Source organism: Anas platyrhynchos, chromosome 6, assembly GCF_047663525.1.
Source record: "Anas platyrhynchos isolate ZD024472 breed Pekin duck chromosome 6, IASCAAS_PekinDuck_T2T, whole genome shotgun sequence".
Classification (NCBI taxonomy): Eukaryota; Metazoa; Chordata; class Aves; order Anseriformes; family Anatidae; genus Anas; species Anas platyrhynchos.
In genome coordinates, this window is record NC_092592.1 from 24,557,312 (window position 1) to 24,583,090 (window position 25,779).

General features: G+C 34.6%; 1 protein-coding gene across 16 annotated transcripts in view; it reads right to left on the reverse strand.

The window, feature by feature from the left end:
* The window catches only part of PLCE1 (phospholipase C epsilon 1), a 159,853-nt gene that overhangs the window by 107,739 nt on the left and 26,335 nt on the right, over window positions 1–25,779 (reverse strand). The gene's annotated exons all lie outside the window — the stretch shown is intronic.

Sequence of the window (25,779 nt, forward strand, 5' to 3'; positions counted from 1 at the left end):
TATGTTCAATTTTCACATAACATTTTGTATGTAACATAACTTTGATGGTGGATACACTAATAGCCATATTAAAATGTATACCAGAATAAAATTGTATTTACATAAATAATTGTTACTAGAAGAGTTTTTGAGTTTCATCCAAATCTGCTAAAAAGATGAAATTATAGCAACATTACAATTAGGATAAAATTCTTGAGTTTCTTCTTTGTCTCCAAATAGTTTTGGAAACCAATTTCAAGATCTAAACAAGGGATGATTATTCATTCATTGCGTTTCCAGTTCAGTTCTACTTGCACAAAATTCACAAAATCGGTAATCTAATATTCTGCAGTTTTCAAAAACTCTAATTCCTTCATCAGATCAGAAGATGTTTTTAAAGTAAATATGCTTGCTTTACCAGAGAGACAATGAGAGCGTGAACAAACAGGAGCGGGAATGAGGGTGTGAGAATAGGAACAAGAGTGCATTAGTTTAGTATTTAAATTATGTTTTTTAGTTGTTAATAAAGTAAATGTGATTCTGCAGGACCAGAGTATATGTTCTTTCTTTTCCCACTGGAGTGGAATGTCACTTGAGGCTTGATTTTCAGAATTTAAGGCATCTGGCTTAAGACCAGAAGAACAGAAATATTTTAAATTAACTTTCCTTATTCTCTGGGGATTGTTACAGACCCAGAGACTACAGTTTAGTCATCCATGAGATTTATTTTGCTTTAGCTTCAACTAAATTTTGTATATACAACAGCTTCCTTACCAGAATTCATAACCATCCTGCTCAGTGCAATCATTTTTATAAATTGCAATTATATTACACTGAATTACATGCATAAGTGATCTATGTATGTGTTTATCCTCTCAAAACGAAGGATAAAAATTAGATTCCAACTAAAAGCTTTCTTCAATACCATCACAGAAAAAAAAAAAAAAAAAAAAAAAAAAAAAAAAAACTGACTCATTCATCTGTAATTACATATGCCCAATTTAAGATTTTTAAAACTTTCTAAAGGTTCATCTTGGTAAGAAATAGTGCTCTTGAATAACTTTGGGAGAGCTGAGTACAGATTTGTTTTGAATTAACTGCACCAAGGTTTCATGTGGATAATGAAGTATGCGTGTACTTGAGTGAGGAGAATTTGTAGTGTTGTTTCAGTGAACAAGCAAAAATGCTTGTTTGCTCTGTAGTTTTAAATAATTATCACTGAAGGACAGAAAAACTTTGAAAGCACTGTATGTTTCCATAAAACTCAAGCAGTAACACAACATTTTTCTAAAGTCTCAAATACTCTAAACTACACAAGTACACTGTTGAGATCTCTAGATGGCATTTTTGTCACAGTAGCATCATTCTGAGAATAAGCAGGAATACTTTTTTGTTCAAACAGTGCTACAGTAAGAACTTGTTTTGGTCCCTGATGCCGACTCAACAACAACAAAAAATCCTCTATAAAGGTTATGTGGATCTAATTGATCTTTACTGTAGCACAGAATAAACAAACAGAGAATTTCCAGACCCGTATTTTCTCAGCAGCATATCACGGACAATCTATTCCCATGGAAGGTAAAGATTTCACATGCTTTTTATAAGAGGTCTCATCAACCCCAAAATATTTTATCTACATAAACTATGTAAATCTATTAAAATACCAGCATTGAAAAAAAAAAAAAAAAGTACTGTATGTGCTTTTTTACTGGAAAAGTAATTTCAGGGATGTACTTCTAAAATCTATTTTAAAATCAGGTCTTTATATTCCAAAAGCCTACATTTACACACTGTACTAACACATTCTTCTACAAAGAAACCCATCTATGAAGATGTATCTGTCAAAGAGCATATGAAAACAGAAAATGAAGCAGTGATGGAAGTTCAGTTGCCTTTCCAAATGTAAGATGGGAAGTTTAGGCAATAGTGTATTATTGTTAAAACAACTGATACAAAAATAGCACTTCTTAAGAATCAAAGTCTCCCTCAAAATTAATAGAGAAGTGAAGAGTAAAGACGGAAGCAAATACTATTCCATTAACTAAGTTAAGATGGTTTTGATAACCCTGCACTCTCAATTTGTGCTTGACAAACTTACGTGACTGCAATTTATTTTTTTTTTTTTCTTGTTTATTTTGTTTATTTTTGTTTTAATGGCTTGTTTTAATGTTTTGATGGGCTACCTCTGTATTTACTTTCTTTACAAGACATTATTCCTCTGCAGTTACTAACACAACAGAAAAAGCCCACACATGCTACTAAGCATTATAGTAATTTAACAATATGTAATTGCATTATATGCCACTGCTCACCAGTTCTTTGACTGTGTACACACTTTAAAACAACAAAAAAAATATCTTCCTATGTGTTTACTCAGATCCTTGTAAAATAAGTCCTTATGATGCCAGAAAGTATACATGACTTTTTATAATAATCGTAACATATCAACCTTCCGTTACCTTTTGTAAAACCTACAGACAATAACTTCATAGTGGCAAAAAGAGAAAAGTCGACATTTGGACCCTTTTCTGAAGACCTCAAGTCTGTGTCATATTATTCCCATCCTATTTTATTTTAATAAAGCAAAGGTACAAACTAAACTACAGAAGCATTAGAGAGGCAAAACTCCTCCCGCTATATGAGTGAAAACGAGACAAGGTGTCACAAAGCTACAGATTGCATTTATCGAGTGTTAAGAATAACACTACTTACTCCTACTAATCATCACATGTACAAAAAAGAAAATTATTATATTATTTCCAAAAGTAGGTACTTGTGTTCCTCACTTACCAACCCACACAATACATTGCTTGGGTCTAGTCAACAGTACTGTTCATAGTTTAAATTCCTGAAATACAGTACTGCAACTGGAAGACTAGTCTGGTATATTTAAACATTACAAAATTCTAATTTTTTTTCAAATATCTAAAAGTACGCTGTGTCTGAGTAAAGTGAATGACTTCTCACTACCACACTGTGTAGTGTGAGCTGCCTTTAATTTTAGTTTCATACATATACGATGTGAGAATAAGATGAATATTTTTAGTATGTATAAAAGCAAGCATAATAATCAAATGTTATCCTGATTGTATTTCTACTGAAAACCTTTTTTCTTTTTCTTCTTTTTCTATTGTTTACACCAATAGGTGTAGAATTCACTTTTCATGTATATTTTTACCAATATTAAAAAAAACAACTATATATTCAGTTTATGATTTCAATATACTTCACTAGTAATTGGTAAGCATCTTCTATAAAACTTCACTGCACTTGCAATATTTCTTTATCAATATACAGTAACAGCAAAGTATTTGTTAGGGGCTTCACTGCTTATATCAATAACTGTGTCTACGGTACAACAATGTTGTTTACCAAAAGAAAAAAGAAAAAGCTAAGTCTGAAATATTACATTATTTCTAGAGTTAGAATGCAATACTAAGCAAACAAGTAGGCAAAAGTTTGTGCAAGTTTTATAACTTTAAATAATAACATCTCTTAAGTGACTTTACAATCATTTAACCACAACAAACTAATAAACATTTACATGCAGTATGCCTAACTTAAACAAAAGGAAACAACACATACTTTTAGAAATTAATAATTGTTTACATTTGCAAAGTACTGACTGAAAAAGAAGCATGTTCCAATAAGAAATATCCTGTTTAATACACCAAGAATATATTCTTCTGCAGCTCTACGTCCTTCTTTCTGAAGGAAAGCCTTCCTGTAATTCCTGTATTAAAAAAAAAAAAAACTTGAAATATTTTATCTTACATGAACCATACCTTTTTCCCCTGTGTTTCACCATATCCATATCGTTATCAACTGGTAGTAAAAATGACAAAGTTGTATAGAACTTGAAACGTGCAGACACAAGCAGAAACCACAAGTTAGCTTTCAGCAATACAAGATGACAGTCTGTTCTCGTCTAGAGACTGATTAAGAGCCCAGAGAGAAAAGACGTGCATTGCCAAATCTTAATCCCTTCGCTGCTTTTCACATGCTCCTGCCTCACCTCTGCAGCTCCTACAAGAGTACTTTTCCAATGGTCAGTGGAAATGTGTTCATTGTAAAAACTCCATAAGCACTTTAGTTTAACCACTGACACACAGATAATAAAATCTGAAATACTTAACGTTTAATTGTGCTGACAAGCTGGAGTTTGTGTTTATATTACTGCAAAGTGAAATGATGCAATGCTAAATTTATCTGAAAACACTGCTATAGACTCCTGATATTACACAAATTTATAGAAAGAATATTTTACAATGTTAGTTATTAAGCAATTTCTAAAAATTGTTTACAAATACAGAAAATAATGTCACTGGTACAATGCAAACTCATTGTAAGTAAAATAATTCTTTCCACATTAGATTTCTCAGCTCTAAACTACTAATATGATTATATTATTGCAGAAAACACACAGATTAATAGATACAAACTTTGAGCCAAATTATATCAGCACAATGAGATGATTTCTAACTACTATCCCCCTGAAACAGTTCCCAAGCATGCTGCTGAGGTTGCTGCACAGTGCTTTGCTGTGAAGTTGATGTCCTTTCCCATTCACCACCCTATTTCATCACAAGGGGGCACAATTTGGGAAGCAAAGACCTGTTTCACATGTAATTGCTGTAAATACGAAAATACCGTAGACGACCATGTGCTACCTGAGGACTATTTAAGAGTTGCAGAGGAACACGAAATGGACAAAATAGAATTTTTCCTAGCACAGGAACTAAAATAGTATTAAAAATTCTTTTTCTTTTTGATTAAAATATAGATGAAGAAGCCAACATGGAAGTGTTGCACACTGGGTATTTTGTGGCTTCATGGCCATACACTCCTCGTGAAGACTCCTTAAAGCAGGCCACACTTCACATAGACTTCTTGAATAAATCTCTATCTGGTAACCTGGGTAACTTTACCTCAGAAGCGTGCCTTGCAGCTATTAAGATTACCCTCAAATACCACTCTTGAATAACTTTATTGCAGACAAACACTGACTGAAGAGCAACGATAGGTGAGAATAACATGCCATAGAAGGGAAAAAAAAGGGGGGGGGGGGGGGGGGGGGGAAATGTGATAAAGGCGATGAAAATAAAGCTAGTAGGAAAGCCACTGGGTAGCAAAAAAAAACACAGGAAATGCAACGGTTGCATATCTTTTGATGTTTGAAATAACCTCACAACCCCCTTACTGTCTTTAAAAGCCTTTCCCTTAATTTATTATGGAAAACAAATAATGCAGAAGAAAAACAATGAAAAGGTAATGCTACAGTTGCATGCCAGAGTGTAGGGAAAGTAAACAATATGGAAAATATCCAACTATCAACCAAGCCAGATAGGTTCCTTCAGGGTGCTCATACAATAATTAACAGACAGCAGCAAATACAGAGAAAGGACACAGGGCTTTCCTATCCACTGAAAACACATACAATTACTTTAAGAAAGAAAAAGGGAAAAACAAACAACAACAAAAACAAGCCCTGTAACAAATATTTTAATATTAACAGGATTATCATTATTCAATATACCAAATCATCTAGCAAATAACATAAAGACAGTGGAAAATAGCAGAATTCTGTAAAAATATTTTAAAATAGTCCAAAAAAAGTTCACAAAAATGCTCTAAAGACACCACAGCCATTTTAAATAGCGTAGGCTCTATCATTGTAACTGCTGTTACAATACAGTTTTCTCATTATTCCAAAACTGAAGCATAAATTATTTCAAATGCATGGTTTTGTTGATCAAGATCTGCATCTATGTTTCTACAGAATCCTTACATTTACTAAAATAATGAACAATCAGTGACAACATACAGAAAACTATTCTTTCAAGAAAATAGTTTCTCAGTTTCTACTCACTAATTTCCTGGTATTTCCTCAATATTATACCACTTTCTTTGGCACCCAAAATTTCATAACTTTTGGTTTATTTCCTCAAGCATTGGAAACCAGGATAAGTTTCCTACCTGTTACTGTCAGAAAAATATACTTTTGGATGTCAAGGCAGGACTACAAGATATTCTGAAATTTGACTCTTGCTTCCTGTCAGGATCTGTGTCTAGAAGACTATTCATTTTAGTAGTATCAATACTTACTGAAGTCCCATCATGGAATTCCCTAGCACAAAAAGACAGGGTAAACACCGTTTCCACCCGCGGCCATGTCATTATGCAAATATCCATGTATTTGGAAATATGGATACAACAAGAACATTTGAGCAGAAGGGCAACAGAAAACACTGTTTTCTGGAAGTATGTTTTCCGAAAACGAATAACGACCCATAACCAGGGTCGTTATTGAGATGGCTGAAGTCTATTCCTTCTTTGCCTACATTATGCCCAACAAGGACTTTGCTCCTAGGTAGAACAACAATGGGGTAGGTGCATAGACTTCCCTTCCTGTTTTCTAGCTACTGATATATTCTGTTGGAGTGTATCAGTCAAAATCAAGGATGTCAGACAGAGACATACAAATATAATACCTTTCCCCCAGTAAACATGTTGGATACGCTTGTAGCCAAGCTGAGGTTTACAGCACAGATTAGCTCCCTCTGTAATTTTATGTGCCCTATAACTGCAAGCTACAAAAAGCAGCAATTCTTCCTCACCTGGCCTACCAGTTGTTTTACTAGAAACAAAGAGAAATGTCTACTGATTGCCTCATTGCTATCCCCTAACTGAACATCTTACACAACAAGTCTGTTCCTTCATTTCACTGAAACCCCTTTCTTCATAATGGGTAGCCCCACATTTACATGGGAGGTATTAATGAAAAGATGCCCAACTTTTCTATAAACATTCCAATTCCAGCAGCAGCTTCTATTTCTCCTGTAAAGTAGGGGAAGAGTAGTCACCCTGAATTAAGTGAACTAGTGAATGCAATAAAGTTCATAGGCATAGTTTTAATTGCTTTTTCTAACTACGATGGAATTTATTCAAAGATACACTTGAGGTTTGTTGGCAAACATGTACAGACATTTAGTTCGTGTATGAACATTTTCAAGTATATGGATGTTTGAAAGGACATACTAGCAATCTGCAAGAAAAATGGTTTTGAAAAAACAAAGCAATAAGAAACACTATTAAAATAAAAATAATGACTTATAAATATGCAATGTATTTAGCTAAACAGCTAGGATCTGTAGCTTTACCTATATTATGTTGCTGAAGTTCACATTATTTCATAGCTATTACTCTACAATAGCTGCAAAAGAATTCTTTGAAAATTCTTTGAACACAGCACCTGAATGAAAAGTATAATTTGAACTGAAAGTTTCAAACTTCTGGAGTCTATTATAAATTCTTCAGTCTAAGTGCCTATGACCATGTCATTACCCAAATAGCATGAACCCTGATACCATCTAGTACAAAAACTGCTTTACTCTTTTAAGCTTCTTTAATGTGCAGTGTGATCCACTATGCAAAGAAATACTTCAAGACAGCCAATCTGTTCTTGGCAGTCCCAACAAAACAAAAATCTAGCAGATTTGTTCAAATACAATTTAAGTGCATTTCTGGCAGATAAACAATGAAATTCTCTTTTCTCTTTAGAGACTGAAGGTTTATGCAGAAGATCAAAACAGTATCTAAATTCCATGTATAGTTTGGTAATGTTACCAGCTGAATTGAAGATCATTGTGTCCTAACAGCCTTGAACATACTCTTCTCTTCACAAACAGGCTTGCTGAACTAACTGAATTCACAGCACCCCAGTTCTTACATCCTTCTTACACGCACACAAAAAAAGGAAAGACAGGAAGGTGGTTGACAAGCCTATGCTCATTAGGCTTTCGGGCCTGATCTGATTCTAAGATCTCATCAAGAGCTCCAAGTACCAGATGCAGGACAAGAGGTAAGGGATGACATGCCTAAACCAATCAGGAGTCAGTCAGTGGCAAAACATTCTTGCTCTTTGTCTTAGCAAGAAAACTAAATGCTTTTCCTATCAAATGCACTTTATTTGGGATTTTGTCTTTTGTTGTTTGTTGTTTGTTGTTGTTTGTTTGTTTGTTTTTAGGGTGTTTTGTTTTTTTTTGTTTTTTTTTTCCAATGCCACAACACATAGACCTAGTGGCATGAGAAGATCTACAATAGATTCTACTTGTCTGTGGAATTCGTCAGATGAACAATGTGGTTCCCTCCAACCTACATCAACAGTTTTTTGTTATTTGTTGTTCTTCCAGTCCCAGGAAGAAAAGTTATATTTTCTCAATCATGTCAAGGAATTTTACGTAAACAAACCACTGCAAAATGCCTGAGGGTTGACAGTTTAAAGTTTGTTTGACAACACATGAGGCATAAATGGTGCAACCTGCTTTAGCAGAAGATGACATTCTCCCCAGCTGCAGGATTTTCTTGACAAAAAAGTTACAGGTGCACTATTACTCAGCTTTGTTCTCCTTCCAAGGACAACAAACCATCTCGGCAGAAGACTGACTCCATGACCTCTTAATTAAGAGCCTGTCAATTCTAAATTAGCTTTAATTTCAGTGACCTTCTTTGACACTGCAAAGAGCAGAGAATTTGTGCTATAGCATGGAAGTAAAGTACGTATTTCCTTCAAATCATTAAATACATACATTATTAGCTTTCTACTTCTCCATATAAATGGAAACTGAGGAGAGCACAAATCTGCAAGGCATACAGAAGTAGCCTGGAGGGGGAGGAAAAAAAAAAAAAAGAAAAAGAAAATTAAAAAAAAAAAAAAAAAACAACACTAAAAACAAAGACAACAACCAACCAATCCCTTTAGGTCTACTTGCCAAGTCTGTCCCAAAGCAGAAAAAAAACAGAGATGCACAGCATAGGTGTTGCAAACTTCACACACCTTTCATTAAATTTGTTTGTGTAGGTTTTTCTCAAGGAGCTTTAACTTCTTAGACATTTTGGAAATTGGGTCTGTACCAAGACAAGCATTTTCAATGTACGCTATGTATGCTAACTACTCCTGTCCTCTCGCAGAGAAAGAGTGAGCTACATGTTTTGAGCTCCAGTAACTTATGCTTTTCATCACAAATATTCTGCATGATTTGATCCAAACCATTCCTGGAAGGCTGCTCCTCAGTGAAAGGAGAAAAACATTCCTGTGAAAAATTATTTCCTCCATGAACATAAATGGGAACTCTCTAGCTCATAAAATTGCTGGTAAGAAGGAAGGAAGACAAAAATTCAGGAGACCAGGAATTCATAAAAACAGACTCAAGTCTAGCTTGCACTTTTTATACCTGACAAAGACCAACTGCAAATTGTTGCTTACCTAAGTAACAACTCATCTGCCACAATTACAAGGCTAGATGAACCACTACGGTATGTCCTTTCCTTAGATACCTCTTTTGATGAGTTAAGACAAAATGGTCTATGCATCAGTCACTCTTAGACAAAATTTTGTGCACAAACTCCTATTTTTCAAATCACATGCAAATATGAGAACCTTGTTATCTTCTCAATAATTACACGTAAAATTAGCATAGAATCAATACTGCCAAACATTTTCACACACAAAATAGCTGTCAAACCTTTACTACCTTTTCCTCTTTTTCTATTTTTTTGCTTGTTTTTTAATGAATGCAGCTGAGACTTACAAAGAATAGAAATTATGCCAATTTTCTTCAAAAAATAACCGAAAGAAAACCTAATTCTAAAACAAAACAAAACAAAACAAAACTGAAAAGGTAATCAGAATGCTTTTCAAAAATATTGCCTACAAAGTTCAAATATTTCTAATTTTTTTGGCACTCTCCCCCCCCCGCCCCAGGTCTAGGTCAGTATTTGAAGTTTGAAGATTATAGTTCTACATTTCTAAAGGTGGGGGGAGCAGGGGGGGGGAATAACTGTTTAGAAGAAACTGCCTACTGGACAGCTTTGGATATTAATAAATAACAGGATTTTCTTTTGCTCATGTAATGCAAAACTATTAGAACATGATTTACGGAGGTTTGCAGTCTGACAGTGATAAACATGGTATGATAATACAACATTTTAAAATCATTCAGGAACACCCTTCAAAAGTAAACACAGGCAACCAAAATCAAAGTTAGCTATACTACTCTTAAACACAAAGGCTAACTTTATATAAACCTCATTTTCATTCATCTGAGCTAAACAGTTTTTTAGAAAGCTGTTGTTATTTGAGAACTGTGAAACTGCTGCTATTCAGATGATTACTGTTGGTCAGATAAACCAGTTGCACTGTGTTTAACAGTTAAGATTTTCATCAGATTCCACCTACTGGTAGGAAAATTGTTTTCTACAACCACGACAATAGGACAAACAAGCATAAAAGCTTTGCCCATGATTTTATCCAAATAGTAGAAAGTAAAATACACAACTGAGTATTTTGGACAGGGAATCTGATATACAACTTTTAAAAATCTGCTTATGTAGACTTTACTGGTAATAAGAATAATGAGATCAGCAGATTGTGTAGCAACATTCTCTTTCATCTTTTAAAATACCTACACACTCACAGGCTGCTTCAAGACTTCACTGAGTTTTTGTAAAAGTTTCTAATTTAAAAGCAAACTTGTTTGAAATACAGAACAGTGAAGACTGAAAAAAAAAATAAATTATATTTTTAAATTTTATCTTATACAATCTATCTTATTTAGTGCCTGCACCGCTCTTTACACGAAGCTAGAGCTTTACAAGAGCAACGTCATAAATATAGCTTTCCTAAATGTTTTTCAAATATTTGTATGAATATACAGTATGTCTTAAGCAACAAAGAGCAAACCAAATATTTTATATTCATATAATTTACTTAGAATAAATCTTATTATTTATATTCATCTCATTAAAACAAACAAACAAACATTAAATTAAGGTTTTTCATACTTAAGGCCCACTCCATGGACCTTATTCTTCTAAATAAAAAAGGGATACAGAGTGGTTGACCTACATGCTATCATAAAGCCTGTAAAGAGAAAAAAGGGACTGACCAAACTCTTCCACCTGGTCTCAAAGCACGGGAAAAGACCTGGCTCCCTAACTGTACCTCTTAAGTTGGAAATAAAACCAAGAAAAAACTTTTGCCCATCTTTTCAATGAAAGTGGAGGAGTGCTTCACCAGAACTTGCCTGAAAGGATCCTTAAATACCTTTTAAATACCATAAAAATACCTAAAAATGTATGTACCTTTCCCTCCTTCCCCCCGCCCTTTTTTTTTTTTTTTTTTTTAATGTAATATGGTACAAGTCATTCAGCATGCCACAGGAAGAAGAAAACAATATGTGGAAAACACTTTAAAAAATTGACAGGAAAGGATCTTTTCAAAGCAACTTCAGACACCAACGTCTGTTGAACCCTTTGAAGTGCTGTGGGCCTTTTAGGGTAAATATTCACATAAAACCTTTTAGACACAGTAAAAGTCATAGCACAAAATGAAATAATGTAGCATACACGTCTCTGAAAGAATACAGGACCATGTGAAGATATATAAGCCTGTAGCTAAGCTGGCAATGCTCCATTGAAGGAGAGCTTCCCAACAGAGAAACAGTTGAAAGTGGGGTGAGCTTGTACATGCTGCTCCTTCATGAAGTATTTGACACAGAAAAGTGCCAAAGAAGCTTAGTTCAGAAATAAGCTGGGTTCTGGCAAGGTGAGAAGACAAAAAATAAATTGTAATTTTGTAATTTTTGTAATTTTTGTACAATTGTAATTTTTGCAAATAATGTGAGTGCTTTCTTCTAGATTTTTAAATGTTACTTATCTTTGAATGTTAAGAAATAAACTAGTTACAGGAGTAGTAACAGAGACATGAGGTTTGGAGTCATTTATAACAGATCTGTTGAGTCTACTAGAAGTAAATTTACTGTCAAGGAGCAAGCACCTTTTTTAATACTTCTGAAGAAGCCAGTTACTTCCTGCATTAAAACAAACCATGAAGGTTTCCATGTGCCATTAAATCTCCATCTTGGTTGCGCACCGTGACTGAACTAATAACCCTCCAGAGCTGGGAACCCTGTGCAGCATGGTGCGGGCACCTGAACCAGTGCTGTGGGACCAGCGATGCACTGAAACACAGCATTACCTGGTTTTTCCATTGTGTCATATTTCAGCTCTCTCCTTGCCATTACATTAGCTAATGGAAACATAACCACACATAACATGGTGATGACAATTCCACTTCACATGCATTGTATACAATGTATTTCAGTAATTTATTTCTTTTCAGACTATAAGTACTAACTTGCTTTTATATGATCCAATCTGTAGTAAATTATGGTATGAAGGACAGTGTGAAGTACTTTTTCATTTTTTTTTCCTTACATACTATGAATAAGCTTAGAAAAAAAAAAAATATAGTGAATATACTAGGTTTGTTCAGTCTAAAGAAAAAAAAAAGAGGCAGTCACAATATCTGTCTTCCAGTGTATAACAGGATGCTAGACTCCTCCATGTCTACTAAAATGCAGAATAAAAATTATCCCCCGAAATAACAGAAGTTCTTTAACACAATCCATATACAATGACCAGTGGTCTTGTAACCCCATACTACGTTAACTCTGTAAACAACCCTGAAAGGTAAGTCCTGAAGCCACCGGCCTGTCTGTGTGAGAAGAGCAGTATTTGAACACTGGCCACATACTCTTTACTGTATTTGACTAATCCAGGTTTTTCAAATACTCTTCAGGTCTACACTCACATCCACTAGCAATCTAACATCTTTAAAAGCACAGCTTTCTGTATAAAACTGTGCTTCATGAACCTGTGCCCCAAACTGCTGGAAAGACATAGTTCTGTTCTGCAGGCAGCAGAACCTGAAGACAGCTGCATGATATGAGCGTAGGGGCTCTGAAAGTCCACTCCAGTCTCATCTGCCATGTCAGTGCAGACACACAGCAACATCTAGTCTTTTTGCAAAAACCAGGTCAGACAGGCTACAGTTTGCAATAACACCAGAGCTTCAGTAAGGCATATCAGTCTCTCAGTAATAAATATTTTCAAACCATTAGAATTAATATTGAAATTTGGGGAAATGCGTTACTTTTCTGTGTTTTCTTTCCTATCAACAGTAAGAACCAGTTCATTAGTCATACACTTCACTTTGTCTTTAAAATAACAAAGGAACTCAGTTTCCACATTTTTTTCTGTTTACTTCTGACTACAGAAATATCAACTAGTACCAATTAAAAGTGATAATACAGCACAACACAGAAATTTAAAATGTTAATAGAGGCTCCTTTTGAAATATATTAAATTCCGAATAAAACTCTATGAACAATTTTATCCACCAGGTGGCATATGCCTCACACTTTGCTTCTAATAAAGTCAACTCCAGTGATATGCATGAAGATCAGACCTTTCCAATCTCTTTTCTTCTAATGTAAAATTTCAATAACAGTTTAGAAATTATACCCTATTAGACAAAATAAAAGACATGCTGTAGCCAAGGTACTGAATAATGACGAGTTTTCACATGTAAACTCCACAGTCATGAGCTGTTTTGAAACTTCAGCTTTTTCTCTCCAAGCAAGGAGATACTAATATAGTTCTACCAGGAAAATTATACTTGCAAAACTATCCTTGCAGAGATGTAGATAAAGATGGTAGAAGAATATATACTACTATACTACTACAGTTTGTCTAAGTTCTCTAATTAAACAGTTATATAAGTTGTATAGTCAAAGCACTACAGCACAACAAAGATTTTATTGTTACAGATATCATACTCAAAATTACTTGTGGTCTGGATATTTACAACTATTGGTTTGTATGTGCATGTGTACATATATACATATGCAAACCAGATCTAACTGGGAAACAGTGATGACAGTTATGCAGATATTGTAGCCAAACAGAAATAAGTATGGTCAACATTTTAAGACAGCATTTCAGTGAAATCTTTTTTTCAAATTGGCCTCCTAAAATCCCGAAGAGTCCTAAGTGTTCCTGGGCTGAATATGAAAAATACCAGGCATCTAGCACCTCTAAAATCATTATGGTTTTGACCAGTAAATTAATCATGAATCTTTAGTGTCCAATTTCAATGCCTGTATTTAAAAACATTAGCTGTAGCTTTTTTGAATTGACACTGAAGCGTGAATTCTACCTTCCATAAAGTATATTGAAAATTACAAAGCTTTTCATATCATCACCCTCCTGTTTTGGGGGATCAACTCTGATAAAGAATAGTTCATAACTGCTTTCATTGACTGACTGATGTCGGTCAGATCACTTGTACCTGTCCATGGTATTAGGCAATGACAAAGACCTCAGGTTAGACATCATGTCAACCACTGGTTGGACAGTAGCAACTTGCACTGTCAAACTTCTGAACCAGTGATCTGAAAAGTCTCATGGTTCTAGAGCCATTTGATGCAGCAAGTCCTACTCAACTTTTGCAAGAACTTGCTTTTGGCAGGAAAGACAAAACATAATTGCTTTTATGTCCCTTATTCTTACATAAGTCTTCTGGAGGACCAACAGGTAGATGATGTGTTAACAGACTAACTAATAAAGAGAACCACAACCTGTTATTAGAAAAGAGCAGATAAAGAAAAACAGGTAATGTTTTTCAACAAGCACTTGCTTTGTAGTAGAGACAGATTTCAGCGACTTCCTTACAACGCTTGCTTGCTTGTACAATGTGCAAGTAAACATAGAAAAGAATAAAGAAATTAAGACTGCTGGATGCTCAGTGGCGACACCACTCTGCCACGTTAAAGAAACAGCGTAGTTTCAATTTTCCCTTTTAAAATGCATGAAGTCCTGACAAGCGGTAACTTTACGGACTTTTCTTCTTCCAAGAGTGGAGGAAAAAAAAAAAAAAAAAAAACTTCAGAATGAGGCAAGTATGTAGAAGGGGGGGAAAGCTTTCAGTGTTAGACAATAATGACTGATCTATTATTGTCATTATGTTGATATATGAATGAAATGTATGAAGTTATGTATCAAATGTGCTCCAATCAATTATTTTTTTTTATAAGGCAGTTGCCACAAATTATTTATTTTCTTTTCATTTATTTTCTACAAATGGCAGGTAACTTTAACAATTCATTAGGAAGCTGCTCCCCAGTCTCAAGGAGTCTTGAAGACATTCAAACCTTAACACTTTGGCTTGACAATGTGGCAAGAGTTTTTGTTTGTTTGTTTTTCCAGAAATAAACTTCTAGAAAACTTGAACTTGTTTTCCTGTCCTGCAGGCTTACTGTATCATCCAGCCTCTGCTCACTTAGCAGCTGTGGCTGCTCCAGATACAGCTGGCAGAGGGACAAGCAGACCAGACAGAAGCTGAAGGATGTGTTTCATCCAAGCCTAAGAGATAAGCAGCTGATGGGTGGAAAATAGTTTCCTTTCCCTCTTTTAAATCTGGACATTAAATGGTGGCTCTAAAAGGTTAGTGAGCCCCCAGTAATAACACCACTCAGATCCATAGTTTCAGCAAACCAAAGTTTTACTCGGATTGGACCATGGGCTCAAAGGCCCCCAGGCTATTCAGGATGTCGAAAGAAATCAGCACATATGACAAGAGGGCCATGGGGCAGAAGGCAGCAGTTTAATATCTGAAGGTGAATGTCTTCTAGACTGTAGGTTGTATGACAGAGGAGAGGGAGGTAAGGAAAAAGGATGACATGGCAGAGGCAGGAGTTTGACTACAAGATGATGACACTACTTACAAGAGTCTTTGTTGTTTGTTTTTTTTTTCATTTTAATTTCTTTCAAAAAGTACACTTAACATCAACTTCTCCTTCAATTTTCAAAAAAAAAATAAAATACAGTAGTACAGTCTAGTCTGTCTTAGACTTGGGGCAATATAACATTTACCAAGAGAACATGAGCACAATCTCATCTCAGTTCAAAACCACAACATATGATCTAACTAAATTGTGCATCCAGTCTTGGGTTTGCAAACTGCGGCGCATACACTTTAAACATCACCTCAGCAGCCAAACAACTCTTTCTGAGTATACATGTCAAGTGCTGTTGTTATCACGATAATGGTAATATATGAGCATGATGGATTTGGCATCTCTGCCCCTGTTGGGAGAGAGATGGAAGTCTAAGCTTCTGGAAAGCATGGAGACTCAAGATATCAAATAGAAGCGTTGAATTTTCTGATATGCCTCATCTTACTCTTCTAAGAATCTTTGTTATTCGAAGTTTTCAAAAATTAAGTTTATTTTTTACCATAAAGAGATTTTGTTTATTTACCAGACAAGAACTTTAAACTAATTTTTCTCAGACATGATATTTTGAAACTCATTTGCTCGTCTTGCAGAAATGAATTCTTTAAACCAACAACCATTTTTTAGGAAGTACATTATTTTCATCAGATACTTTCCATAGGAGAAAGCACAGCTGAGGAGAAAAATAAAAATAAATTAAAAAATAAAAAAGGTACCACTATGAAGTATCATATAATGAAAAACATAAGAAGTTAGCAAAATAGCCCAACTGAGCTTTGCCACACATGCTTGGCCTTGTCGCACCAACCCTTGACAGAGTGCCTCTGTCCATAATGGATTAGAAATCAAATGATGACTATCAATCTCTCTCCAAATTCTTTTAATTTTCCTAGCACTTCTACTTGAAAGCACAATCTTTGTACTTAACCATCACAGTAGTACTAGCACTAGTTTACATAGGTCTTAATTCCACAGAAAAACTGTGAAATATTTATTTCTCGTTAGGTAGGTTTATTTCTTGTTAGGTTGAAAGGTAGGTTTGGAAGTATGATTTTGTTGTTGTTGTTTTTCTCTCTACACTTTTAAAGCCCCAAAACTCAAAGGACTCTTTGTGAACAGCGTCCTTTATTTTCCTTCCAAGTTTTTCATAGAACACTGGCTCCTTCTCACTAGTTCTTTCAGTTAACTATCTTTTATATCTCATTAGAAAATTCTGTCCAGAAATGTTAAATCAGTTTCCACTTCTTTTACTTAATGAAAAAGTTTTCTTCCTTTTTTTTTGTTCTCTTGGATTCACTGAATCACAAACACATGGGTATTTCCTGTGAATCTGCTTTCATCGTGGCTGTTGTTCTGCTTATGTATCTTGGCAGACTGGAGAAATTAAAATTAGAAAGTGTCAGAGGAATCTGATCATTAATGCTTAATATAAAAACTAATGGACTTCTTGATGAGTACAACAGAAAAAAAGAAGCAACAAATTTACTATTTTCTATAATAGTATGATGAAATGGACATTTAACTTCAGCCAAGAACACCAATTCTTTTGGAAAGCCAGTTCCAGTCTGAAAGTGTAATACTACAACCATGTGCACCTCAGTTGTCCAATATGAAGTTTAAACCCTGTTTAGTAAACTTCACAGGGAAAAACAAAAATACATGGGAAGGAAGAGGAAAAATGCTAAAACACATTTACTAACCAGAAGGGTGTTTATAACTCATTTAACTTTTCTCATCAAGAAAGATGTCTGAAGCCAAGACAAGAGAGCTGCTATCTGGACATGGGACATGGAGTAACTTCACCACAAACAAAAAGAAATGAAGTGTATTGCACAAGCCAGTTCTAATAGAAAGGTAATATCCCAACTCTTGCCCCATCTTTATTGGTAGAACTGCCTTGCTTTATTCTGTCAAAATATATGTACAAACTCTGTTCTACAATTAAAAAAAAAAAAAAAAAAAAAAAGCAAATATATTTCTCAATCCAAATCAGTCTAATAAACTGGTGGGGGGGAGGGAGAGGGGGGAAGAGAGGAAAAACAATTCTGTTGTAATGGTCAAATGGTCAGGTCGTTATACAAATCAGATAAATCAAAACATTCCTATATGAACAAAAAAATAAAAATAAAAAAATAATAAAAAAAAACAAACACTTGTCACTGCCTAAAAAATTCAGTCTCACACACCCAAATTCCCCACACAAGCTTCACCCTGCTGTTTCTGATGATGGATTAGTTTTCCGGTATCAAAAGAGCTCCTTGTGTATCAAAAGCTTTGTGACCTGTGAAAGATCTTCTAGACACAGCAAACAAAACTTTATCTTCTGAATTTCATCTGAACTTTTCTCATAAGTTGGACACCTTTAAAAGTTAAGGTTGTTTTAATCTCCCATCACTTTATAAAGGTAATTTTAATTCTGAAACAAACAATTGATGCATTTTATCTCCTCAATAGCTGAGCCACTGGGAGGAAAAACAGGAAACAGCTGGTCAGAGCTAAAGTGTGATGAGAAATGTGTTCAAAACTAAAAAATGAGTCAAAAATTATCATCATTTACAAAAGGTTGGATCTCCAGTCTTTCCAACCCCACAGAAACAATGTGCAAGCTAAACTTAATATGAAATGATTCACAAATACCTGTTAGTGAGAAAACCTAAAGAACTTCGCTGCTCAAAGGAAAGTTCAACCTTCTGGTTAAAGTGAAAAAAAAAACAACAACAACAAAAAAACAAAACTTATATTTCTGAACTGCTGGAGAACTGAGAAAATGGATACATTGCCATTTTAAATATGATCCATGCTATACTTCCCACTTGTTGGTAACCTCTACGTATCATTTATACAGCTCAAGCTGTTGGGTGACTTGGTGCCAGCAGAGTCCAAAGCCTCCTTCACGCTCATGGCAAACCACTGAGATGTCAAAGAAATGCTCACCTATCAGAAGGTGTTGTACTTCTATGGTCCTCCCTTCTTTTGTATTGCAAGTTTCAAAAGGACTTGCAGGTGAGTCAGAATACAAGTAAATTTCAAAACAGGGAACTATTCTGAATGTTTATAAATAATCTTTTCCCCTTTAGGAACACATACATATACATTTAAAACAGAACTCACCCAGTGCAATTCTCAGAGTGTAAACAACAGAATGGAAGTCCAATGGTATGGTTCCCACAGCAACTGTAACCTGTTTATATAAAGTGAAATATCTGACATACACACAGGGTCAGGACCATAACTGCACCAGCTTTGTAGCATGATGCTCTAAGTCTGCAAAGTTACTCAAATAAATTTCTAGTTTAAAACAGAAAAGATTGATGACTTGTCTCTCAGGGGCATTTTTCTTGATCCATCTCACAGCAATATTTAAAACAATTCTCCACAGCTCAGATACTTCCTTAGGTTCTTGCTGAAAGACAAACTATTCAGAATAATCATTTAGACCTTTATTTTGGTAATCTCAAATTACCAAATATTAAAAGTTGGAGTGAGTGAGGAAAAAACATGTTTTTGGTTTTTAAACTACTGGAAACAGGATATCTCTCTTCTGCAGACTACAGTGAGGCACAACTACCTAAGCTTGTTGAGATAAGGGAAAATTTAGCCTCAGCAGGGAAGTTCTAGGGAGCAATTAGGTCTCCTCCAGCACCTGAATGTACGCATTACCAACTGCCTCTAAGTCTGCAAAGCAGATAAGATCTTTAGGGGTTGTAAAACACTGAGGACAACAGATTTCAATCCAGAAGAAAGGCTTCCAAGCAGTGTGGTAACATAAACAATAAGTAGCTATGTGCAGTGGAAGAGTACTGAAAGCGGTTTTATATACCAAGTTACTAATTGCAGCTTCCACAATTCATCTTCAATATTCACATGAACTTTGTTGCTGTTGTTTAAAATTATAGTTTTAAAACAACCACTTAATATAAGTTTGGTGTATGTCTTGTTCTTAAAGTATTTGATGCAAAATTATGGGTCCTGTGAAAGCGATAGCTCCATTTTCCACATTCTTTTTCTCTCTTCAAGTCAGTTTACCTCAATAGTAGATTTTAAATCGATTTCAGTATGACCAGGATTTCACCCATTCTCTAATATTTGAAGGGAAATCCTGAACTCTAAGAATTAAAATTGCTGTAACATGGAACTAGTGCCATCAATAATAATCCTTTGTTTTGCCCATGTTTTACTAATGAAGTAAAATTGCTGATTGTTTGAAAACAATTTTTAGTGTCAGGAGAATAAAATCACAATAAACATGGAGAGTATAAGAACCATCTCTAATCATCTGAGAAGAAGCTCATGTTATTTTATTATAGAATTGAAGTCCAAATTTTGGTGAAAATCAACAGGTATTACAGTTACTGGAAATGCTAAGGGAAAAAAAAGAAAAAGCTTTTATTTTCACAGGAGTTAAATTATTCAGAGTCCTACCACAAATGGTTGCAATATATATATATATATTTTTTTTTATTTTTATTTTTTTGCTACTGCTGCAATTCCCATACTGTGATAGCATACTTATCTGTAGGAATCTATTTATTATTCAAAGGAAATCATAACTTCGTACAGCAACGGTTATGACTACAGAGATGAAAAGACTCTTCTGAATCTTATACAAATGGGAAGACAAGAATAACATCTGTAAGTAAGAATGATCACAAGCCAATCCAACATATTTTCCTCTCTCAGCTAGGGGATTGATGAGTGCATCTCAAGAATGAGGCTTCAATCTCAGCTCAAAAATGACTGCATCCAGTTACAGTTTCAAAATATTAAAAATGGATCCCATCACACAATTTGCAGCACTGAGGCATATTTTGCAGGAAGGGAACAGCTTTCACTTAGACAGTTTTTGAGTGAAATTATTAGAAGAAAAAAACAGCTACAAATGTGAGAGCTGAATGTTTCCAGCACTGCCCCACTTCCGACATTCTTGCAGAAAGCTGTGTGTTGTCTCACTGCCCTGAGTCACCCCGGATCCAGCCGCTGCGCTGATGTCATTGGCTCTGCTTGCTGTGGGAGCACCCTCAGAGTTTTCCTGACCCTTAACACTGCAGCTCGTATGTCTTTGGATAGTACCTGACAGCTGGATTAAGTTCAATTTTTATTCCTTTTTTAAGTTGTCACCAGTCTGTGTTTTCAGCCGAAATTCCTTGTGCCCAGGGGCTCATAACCATACAACATCAAATCGCTTTTCATAAATAAACCAAATACCCTTACGTCTCATGGAAGATGCCTTAAATATTGTGGCAAGTATCATTTTACGACAAAGTTTTCTTGAAATTTCATAACAATAAGTTATATGCCTACCAATTACTGTCAACCCAAGCTTATTCTATTTTAGAAAACTTTTTGAAACATCCCAGAAGACTGTAAAAAAGGAAGATAAATTAAAATATAAATGAAACCTCCTAAATTCAGATTTTAATTATTCACTTGCCATAGTGATCTTTATATGTCACTGCTTTTATTCAAGCATACCAGAGTTAGCAACGCAAACTTTTCAACAGTTCATATATGTAATGGAGATAAGTTAGTTTCACCTGAGAAAGAATTCAGAACAGTGTCCAACCTTAACACTCTAACACTCTAAAATGAACTCTTTAATGTGCTGCAGGGAGATTTTCTAAAACAGATCTTCATGCTTCTTTACAGTTGGTGAGCAGTCACTAGAAGGAAAGTCAGAAAATGTGGAAAAACTGAAGGCATAATACATTGCTCTTGCCAAGACTCCCACACTATTGGCTCTGAATACTTAAGTGTGCTCACAGCTAAAACTTATTGTTCATCATTTGACCCCAGATTGTTAAAGCTATAAGTCAACTACAAAATGACACAAACTATCTAGAGATTTATCTCTAACTCTATCACGCGTTATGGCAATAACATTGACTACTTCTACAGACAGAGGCTAAATTTCCTATTTTTAAAGCTAGCCTATAAAACTGAAGTAACTCAACCCAAAGCAAATATAAGTATAGAGCTCCATTTAACAAAGTTCAATATATTTTTACAGCACTTACTGAAAGGAAAACATAATTTCTTGCCTATTTGGCTTCTCTTTTGCTTCCCTGAATTTTTACTCCAAACAGCCAATTTTGCTCACTTTTTTTTTTAAACAAAAGACTAACTCCCATGAAAGAAAAAAGAAAAGAAAAGAAAAGAAAAGAAAAGAAAAGAAAAGAAAAGAAAAGAAAAGAAAAGAAAAGAAAAGAAAAGAAAAGAAAAGAAAAGAAAAGAAAAGAAAAGAAAAGAAAAGAAAAGAAAAGAAAAAAGAAAAGAAAAAGAAAAGAAAAGAAAACTCAGGTCCAGATAGTAAATGCTAACTACTTTAACATATGAATATGAACATAAACCTTTAAGTTTAAAAACATACCATCACTACTAACAGGCAAAATCCTTACGCACAGAGAAAAATTGTCAGTGTGGAACGGACCCCCAACAGCTTGCAGATTATGTGCTTCATGTCATTTTAATTTTTTTTTTGTAAATTCTTTTCAATGATGGACTAGAAATTTTATTTCAAAGTAAAAAAAAAAAAAAAAAAATCAAACCCCAAATCTGTCTGTAGTTTGAAATTATTGTGCATTATCTCTTTTATAGAATCATGAGTATAGCATAAATTTTAATACAAAGAGCAATGCTGTATTTTAGGTATGCATGCAAACTGGGACAGAGTCCATTTAAAAGATTCCAACCTTTTAAGTATGGAGCAAGAAAGAAAAAAAAAAAAAAAACTGTGGGAAAACCACATAATCCTATCAGAATGATGCTACCATAGCAAACCTAGATCTGAATTTCCTATAAAAACACATTAAAAAAAAAAAAAAGAAAAGAAAAGTGAAAACCTATAAGGTGGAGGGGTTTTGTTTGATTTCTGCTTTGTGGCTTGGGAAACTCACGGAGTCTGGCAGAATAACTTCACTAGTACAACTCCTACTCCTATCACCACGTGCCTTCATGTGGCCACACTCACGAGCTTTCAAAATCATATCAGTCATATGAGTGAAACAGCATGTTACAGATGTCATTTCCATTACTGACATGTTCTTAGATGTTAGGTTCTACCAAGAGCTACTGCACTACTGACATTACTGCACTAACATTTAGCTGACCGAAGTTAAGACAACCAGCAGAATTCTTGCTTCTTAAAGCGCAAACTACTGGCATCAGGAATGTAATGACACAGCAAAGACGGCCCATACGCCCACAAAATTAGCTTAGCTACAGAATTCAGCTATTACAGATCGCAACTATGTTGTTGCAGCTGTCATCTGGAGATCCTAAGATCACCTGCCTTGTTTGAAAGACTCACCCTGAGGTAGTCTAGTGAGCTGCTCGTCTAACATCGCATTCACTGGTGGACCCGGGTACTTGAGTCATAGTGCATTGCAACCACCACAACAGCAGCATATCAACAAAAAAAGAAGCCAACTTCAGCACTACGAACCTAGTATCTCTCAGATGCTGGTGGTTCAATGATTCTAGAAACTTGGCCTTTCAGAATTATGCAGACTGCTAATATCATGCAGCTGAGGTGGCCCAGAGAAGCAGCCAGACCAAACAAAGCTAACACCAATACTCGTGCTCTCAGTATTTGCTTCTATGGCAAATTCTTCATATTTGGGACACCTTTATGATGAACTACTACTACTCATTCGCTGTTTCAACACTGAAAAGCAAATTTCTCACGGAGTTATAACAGTCATATTACACACATCCATGGTAAGGGTAAGCCCTGCACTGTATACAGCTACAAAAACTAATGCAAAATTTCAAAATATTTTAAAAAATCTCTTATGCAATGCATACATTAAGGTCAGAGCATAGGAGTCTAATCTGTATATAAAATATCTCTAAACAGTAATCATTAAAAGTGCATTAAATATATATGCATTTTCTGTATAATTCAAAGCCTCATCTCGACCCTCCTATGTAGAGAAAGAAAAAAAAGTAGCACAGTTCAGTGTCTTTCCTTTATTAGCACTAGAATTTTTATGTAAGGGATATGCACAAATGAGACCCACATTTTCCTACTTAAAATATAAAGGTCTCTATTGTTCCATGCTACACCAGCACTTCTATGAAAACTTAATTTCTCTGACTTTTTCCCCCCCAAAAGAACAGAACTACTGTTCATTTAGCTGTTTCAAACAGAATGCATGCTCTAAGGGTGAGATAAGAGGAAAGAAAGAACAAATTACTACATTCATTTACTACTTTATCCTTCATTTGATTATTGGTATGAAAGCTTCCTACAAATGACCATAATTCATTGAATTATTTTAACCCACAGTGTATGAACAACAGGTCTGTGTATTTGTTACGTCCACTGAGTTAATTTCCATGCTTGTGTAAAAAAATCTATGAGACTAATAATATAACACATAAATACAGCCATATTATTACAAAAATAACATGATACTAAAATAACGGAGAAAAATGCTAAGCATGTTTGATGCACATTATATGTAAAGAAATCAAATACAGCAATTAGTAAGAAGGAATTTTTTTGTAGCCACCACCTGAAAGAAAAAAAAAAAACTTAGAAATATGCATTCTTCAACTTTTTCTGATGATAAAACACTCTCTGAATTGTAGTTATGCAGATTGCTTCACTGTACATGTTTCTTTTGTTCAGAGACAGAATTTTTCCTATTTAAGTTATTATTCAGTAAGAACTTATTACATTTATTTCTGAGTACGAAATACACAGAAGTCTTCTAATTAAATCCCTCACACCCTAAAATGATATGCATTTGGTATTACATGGCAGTGGTTTGAACTGGTGAAAAATTCAAGCATATTAAAGCTAAGGAACTCAAGTCAAATTGGAAAATGCCCAGTGAAGAAACCTTAACGCATCCTTACCTTTTCATACTTACATAAATAAAAGTTACCCTAGACCTCAGCTACAAAATATTTTCCCTTTTTACTCAAAAATAAAAAAAAAAAATATTATAATGACAACGCAACCATAGTAAGTTTATATCATGTTAGGTAAATATGTAGCTCATCTTAATTCCTTTGTGGAAGTGTGACCATGCACCATGCAGGGCAAGTTCATGTTTCCACCATTTAGGACACTATCACAAGAATGAACTGCACCATAAAGCTTTGCCACCTAGTACAAAAAAATGGCACATACCTGTTTGTACAACTCTTGATTTGTCTATTTAAATGGAAAAATATCAGGTTTTGGATGAATATGAGGATCTTACTGGAGGTCAAAACTGTCATGGAGCTCCTGAGCTATCAAGTCCCTTATTCTGTTATCACTGACAAAATTTCATAGAACCCATTTCATCAATTTAACAAGTTCCATCATAGAAAGTAACTAATTTTTCCACCATTTCCATTATACAGAAAGCTGTTGCAGAGTCTCATCACTAACTGATAGAAACTTCTCCCAGTTCTCAACCTAAGTTTATTCAGAACCAGTTTATAAGCACGGCTGCTTATCCGACCATACTCTCCTTTGTCTTCCCCTCCCTAGACCTTATTCAAACATTCTTATGGAGAAGAATCACACCCCCCCCCCCCTTTTTTTTTTTGTTAAGCTCAGGAAGCCTCTCTTCTCTTACTCCTCTTGAAACAGTTTCTCTCACTGTGATCATCCTGCTGGCCTTCCTTTCTCAGTAGTCATGTTTCAGATTGATCCTTCTTTAGTACCAACAGTCAAAACCCTCTTCCATAGATTTCACTGACAACTATTTCATTTCTACCACCACAGAAAATCTTTTACGATTTAAAATAATCTAGTTAAGATCTCATTTCTACAATAATATCTTAGGAATTTATGATTTCATTCTAATCTTTGATTTTTTTTGCATGATCTTAAGAAAATGAGAATTAGGGCTATAATAGCACATTTATAATAGTTGAATAATATTTAATAAATTTCTTTCTCAAATTCTTTTCAAATGTAGAAGGATGATAAATATCTGTAATTTGGGGAAAACACTATGCTTTCTTTTTCAAAGCAACAAAATTTGTCACTGTGATCCAATACTACCATACATCATTCTATACAATTTATTCCAGGGAATGATTATAGTGTTAATATATTGATTTTTATAAACACATATATGCCATATATATATATTAAACTAATGCATATCTAAAATATATATTAAAACATACATGTATAAATATAAATGTATTATATTTTATA